The 6,050-nt window shown below is 38.2% G+C and overlaps 1 long non-coding RNA gene across 1 annotated transcript; it reads left to right on the forward strand.

The window, feature by feature from the left end:
• Nucleotides 1-3,866: 3,866 nt before the first annotated feature.
• Nucleotides 3,867-4,317, forward strand: LOC134644937 (uncharacterized). Its single transcript, XR_010096510.1, has 3 exons — nucleotides 3,867-3,923; nucleotides 4,040-4,143; nucleotides 4,247-4,317. It is a non-coding gene; the product is annotated as an uncharacterized LOC134644937 (long non-coding RNA).
• Nucleotides 4,318-6,050: the final 1,733 nt, after the last annotated feature.

Here is a 6,050-nt window from a genome sequence, read left to right on the forward strand (position 1 = left end):
CAGACAACAAACTGAAAACGCCATCGTTGCCAACCTATCAGGCTTTCTATGGTGCTGGCTGTGTACAGCTACCAGGTACTGACCGTCTTGAGTACGTGCAACACATTGTCAAAAGAAACAGAGAGAAATATGAGAAAAACAGTGAGGAGATCGAGAGCGCTGTTGAGGAATATGAGCAGAACAGAGGTGTGACTGACGAATGGTGTAATCTGGCACCTGAATCAGATCTTGTAAGGTTGCCACTTGTTGAACAAGAAAGAGAGCAAGAAAATGAAAATGAACAGGAAGATGTTCCCGACTACAGCCGTCAGGCTGATGCTTCAACAGAAGTCAGAGCCATCAGGGAACCCCCTGCTATTGATCCCACTTTGTTACGTCAGATGTTTCAGAATCTGAATAAGAAGCAAGCCTGCATATTTTATGCAGTTAGAGACTGGTGCATTAAAAGAGTCTGTGCTCTAAATCCAGGGCAGTTCTTCTTTTATATTAATGGTGGTGCTGGAACAGGAAAATCACATCTTATCAAATGCATCTACTCAGAAGCATCTAAGATACTGAGCAAAGTGCCCAGATATGCAGACGATGTTGACATATCAAAACCCACTGTCCTGTTAACTGCTTTCACTGGGACTGCAGCATTTAACATTTCTGGAACAACACTGCATTCTCTACTCAAACTCCCTAGAAGCTTAAAACCTCCCATTCAGGGACTTGGCAATCAGCTGGATGAAGTCAGATCAGAACTTTTGAATGCTGAAATAATCGTCATTGACGAAGTGTCTATGGTGTCAAGACATCTCTTTGCATATGTAGATGCAAGACTCAAACAGATCAAAGGGACTCGGAGACCCTTTGGAGGCATGTCAGTCATTGCTGTTGGAGACTTCTATCAGCTACCCCCAGTGCGACAGTCGAAACCTCTCTGTGTGCACGACCCGTCCGAGATCGACCTGTGGCGGGAGCATTTTCAGATGATCACTCTGACTGAGATTATGCGTCAGAAAGATGATGTTGTCTTTGCTGAGATGCTGAACAGAATCCGTGTGAAAGGAAAGTTGGATGTGCTTTGTGAAGCAGATAGAAATTTGTTGTCACAGGCCATAACTGAACCAGCCCATTGTCCGACTGATGCGTTGCACATTTTTGCAACTAACAAAGAAGTGGATGCACACAACTCTGCAACACTGGGTCTGCTCCACACTCATATCATTGACATCCATGCAGATGATTATAGAAAGGATCCTAGAACTGGCAGAATGGCACTACAAGACAGACCATTGAAAGGAGGTAAAAACGAGTTACCAGACACACTGAAAGTTGCAGAAGGAGCTCGTGTCATGCTCACCAGAAACATTGACATACAAAATGGTTTGGTTAATGGAGCTTTTGGAAAACTACTTAGAGTAGTTTACTCTGAAAATGACCAACACATCATCAAGCTTGGACTTAAAATGGATAATGAGACATCTGGAAAGAATAACCGAACACCAGCAGACGACATGGTGTACATTGAGAGAGCAGAGGAGAATCTGAAGCAGAAAGGAGTGGTACGAAGACAGTTCCCAGTGATGCTGGCCTTTGCATGTACAATACATAAGGTACAGGGTATGACAACCACATCAGCTGTTGTCTCTCTTAAGAGCATTTTTGAGCCCGGCATGGCCTACGTAGCTGTCAGTAGAGTGACGTCTCTCAGTGGACTGTATCTTCTTGATATGGAGGAGAAAAAAATATTCACCAATCCAGAAATCACTGCAGCACTTGAGAACATGAGACAAGCCAACCTTGATGACATGATGCCTCTTCTACATGTGAGACAAACACTGAGCAGGTCAGAGGTTTTCACCATTGTTCATCATAATACAGAGGGACTGCCAGCTCACATTAATGACATCAAGAGTCACCATGAATTGTGTCTAGCAGATGTTTTGTGCCTAACAGAAACACACCTGCGGGGCTCTTTTGTCGCAGAGAGTCTCCACTTGGAAAATTACAATTTGTTCAAACGCAACAGACACCTGTCCTACACAAACTTTCCCCAGATGGCAAACAGAAGTGGTGGTGGAGTTGCTGTTTATGTGAAGAGTGACATTCAAGTGCATGAAAAACAGTACATCCATAATGTAACTGACCTTGAATTTCTGGCTTTAAAGGTTGAAGCACCAGTCAGTACTCTGATTGCAGTTGTGTACAGACCTCCAGACTACACTCTGAGGCCATTCCTGAAAAACCTGGTAAGCCTATTAGACTCATTAGAGATCATGGACTGTCATCCCATCATAGTGTGTCGTGATTTTAATGAGAATGTTTTATCCAGTGCAAACAAACCAATCCTGGAGCTGTTTGAGTCTAGGGGATACGCACAGGTCATCACTGCCCCTACCACAGAGAAGAACACACTGCTTGACCTAATTTTCATTTCTCAGCCAGAGCGATGTCTCCATTCTGGAGTCATGAAGACCTACTATAGTTACCATGACCCTGTATACTGTGTATTGTCCTGTGATGATTCATGATCTAGATCTTTGACTACAGTAAGTAATTTCTATATTTTTGAATGACTTAAGAAAGTAGAGCGATATTTAAAAGTTGACTTAAGAAAAAGCGCCCTGCATTGCAATATAATGTTTCAATTGTCTACATAAAATACAATTAAATGAATTAAGTAATGATATCAGTAAAAGATGACAATTTTATGTATTACAGAAAATCTAAAAATCAGAAATCTATGAATGTCAGAAAAATCAAATATAGCAGTTTAAAACAAACAGTGTAGGCATATCCTCTCTGCAGCCAGGCTTCAAAATCCTGCCAGGCTGCCCCAGTCTCACTGTGGCTGGGAGGGAGGGAGGGTGGACCAGAGGATTGCCCACACAACAAATAAATGTTCAACAGCTTCTTCATTGTTTCTGAGAGAACAACACAGACTAAAGGTTGCTTTAAAAAAAAATAAAAAAAATAAAAATAAAAATCTAATTACAGCAATAATGACAGTTAAGCCAGTTTATCTGTGCCTCTATTTTGAAATAATATTTACAAAAATGTTATTGATTTCAGTTTATTATAATCTTTAAACTTTTTCAAAAGTATATGATTATATTTTTGGACAAATCTTTCAATGAAACATACATTTTTATGAGCTTTTATCATGTTTCAGCCAGTGCATTTATCAGGGTGGGTCTGGGTCTGGGATGATAAATGCACTGGCTGATAACTGCGCATTTCTGGCCAGAAATGTTTCAGCAGTGTTACATATGCACTACATATGTTAAACTTGCTTTTTGTTACCAGTTGATACCCTACATTTGTATAGACATTGGGTGGTGTGAGGCTGGGGAGTTGAGTGGAGTGGGTAGGTGGGAGTTGAATGTGGGGGGGTACGGTGGGAGGTTGTTAGGTTTCTTTTCTTTCTTTTTTTTTGTTAAGAGAGACACAGTCCTCCTGTGTCTTCTCCAAGCTTCACATGGTAAATCCAACAGTGTGAAGCACATAGCAGCCAGAAACTGTAATGCCACAGATCAGAGAGGCTTCATCATCACCATCTTCGCCGTACGATCAGAGCATGAGACTTCACATCTGGAGCACAGAAGAGATTCTGTGATAAGTCCTCCTTCTAGCTTGTCCCACAAGCAGTCGGTGAGATTTACTCACAACAAAAAGGGTTAATGACATTATTTTCATGATAACATGTATTAATTCTTTGTAAAGTGTTTAAATTGTGTTTTCACTTGACCTTAGGAGTGTTATTTTGAGTGTATTTTAATATCTGTACTCAGGTGTTTCCCTCTGTGATCCATCCCCTTCAGAGCTGAGACACTCAGGACTGAACAGACTGCACAGTTTCTGTGACCGAGCCTCCAAAACACCTTCTTTGAAACCACACATGATAGAAGGGCTTTATATTTGCAGCAGCACTACTAAAGGTATTCAGTTTATTACAGGATGTGTTTGTTTCTTAGGACCAGCTCTAAGTGCACACTACCTAACATATACACCTTTCTGTTCATTACAAACCAACTACTCTGGATCATATGGCCAGTCGGCAGGAATGTTGCTGCAGGAAAACATCCCTGCAGATCACCATCATTGTCAGACTGACTGTGCCTCCTCTGTGCAGTGTCAAGATCCTCCCTAAATGAGTGTGTAAGTTCATTATTTTATTCCCTATGACAAGACAAGTATCACTGATATTTACATTTACAACTACATATGTTCCTGTTTTCTGCTCTTCTTTTAAAGTCCTCAGCTATCCTGCTTCTGTGCTGCTTGCCACACATCAAACACTGGCCGGATGACAGGGAGGATCCACTCTGAAGTCACTGGACATGATGAGGATCATCTGGGACTTTATAGTTTCACAGAAATGTTGTGCTCTTTGATTACAGGTTTTAAATGGACATAATGACTGCCTCTCTCTGATCTGACAGGCTAAAGGATTGTTTTCATTGTTAGTGCTCTGTACAGTGTATGCTTATTTAATATTTCATCACAGAGCAAACCTTTATTTATTTAACATATTTTTATTTTGTTTTAATGTTGAATTAACTGTGGGGATTTTTTTAAGTGGGCACTCGGGATGTCATATGACCAGAAATGTGGTAACTGGAATTCAACAGTATGTAAAGAAAGAATCTGCTAAGAACATAACACACACAAAAAACCCCAAGAGAACTCAAATTCATTCCATGTAATCCAATCTAAAACATTTTAAACTGCTGAACAGCAACACAAACAGTGTTAAAGAAACAGTGTTAACAGAATAATTATGATGAGTTTGTACCAAAGTTTCAGGTCACATGGCACACCTAGTGTGTAGTGTGGGGTATCAGCTGGTAAGTATAGGTTTTTTCATATTTGTGTCCTTAGAGTTCAGATAGATAAAGCCTTGTGTATAATAATTAGTCATAACCACAACTCAAAGTCAGGGACTAACTAAATTTGGGACTTCGTGTCTGAGCCCAGGTTAAAACACAGTGTTAAAAAGCATTTAGTGGCATGGCTGAACAATGCTGTAAACTAATGATACTTATTTATCCATGTTCACAAAAAGGACTAATGTGTTCATTTGATTATTTGTATGTGTTAAACTGTGTCACCACCTTAGGCTTTCGTTTGAGTTCACTCAAAAATCTCTATACAGTTCTCTTTTACCACTGTGTGGACACTGTTTACAATAAAACATAAAAAAGAATGAGTAATAAAAAGATGTGTAGACAGATCAGTGGATTCAGTAGACCAATATTAACAGCTGTTAAGCCATGTTCTACGAAACAAACACAATTTAAAGGTTCAGGATTGTGGTTTTAAAAGTTGGATTTTCATGTATTTCATATGTTGCTTATTATTTTTATTTGGTTATTTAATTTAGTTATTTTTATTTATTCTCCTGTTAAGTGTTTAACAAAAAAAGCTAATTTAATTTCAATTTTATTTGTTTATTATTTGGTAATTTGTTCTTTAAGAATCGAGTCTGTGCCAAAAACTAAAGTTGAACAGACACATGACAGGATCAGATTATTAACACCTTAAAACATTGCAAACGTCTCTTTTTAAAATGATTTTTATTTTTATTCTATTTCGAAAAAAAAAACATTTGTTGAATTAATTTAAGTCCTTTTCAGAAAGAAGCTGTACAATATGACTTAAGATTTTTATGTTATTTTCTATGATATACAAAACAAATTGATGTATGTAATGCCATTAAACATGATATACACATATGTATATGTCTGAAAAACATTATGCTGTATATTAAAGCTTGTATTTTCTCCAGCATGTTTGTTCATCTTTTCAGTTCAATTCAACAAATTTGTTTTTACATTTATTTTTATTATTTTTTTATGAATTAGAGATTTATAATACATAATTCCACTCTTTAAGTGATTAGAAGAATATGAACTTTTGTTATTCATTCAGAGGTTTTCTGACTAAATTTTCTTTTGTCATTACTCATCTTTTTCTAATTTACATTTTGAACATGTTCAGCTATTTTCCAACTTCTTCTGTGTGAAAATCAGCTTTCAAAAGTTCTGCACTTTTGTTTTCAGGTT

This window comes from Pelmatolapia mariae, linkage group LG16_19 (assembly GCF_036321145.2).
Source record: "Pelmatolapia mariae isolate MD_Pm_ZW linkage group LG16_19, Pm_UMD_F_2, whole genome shotgun sequence".
NCBI lineage: Eukaryota > Metazoa > Chordata > Actinopteri > Cichliformes > Cichlidae > Pelmatolapia > Pelmatolapia mariae.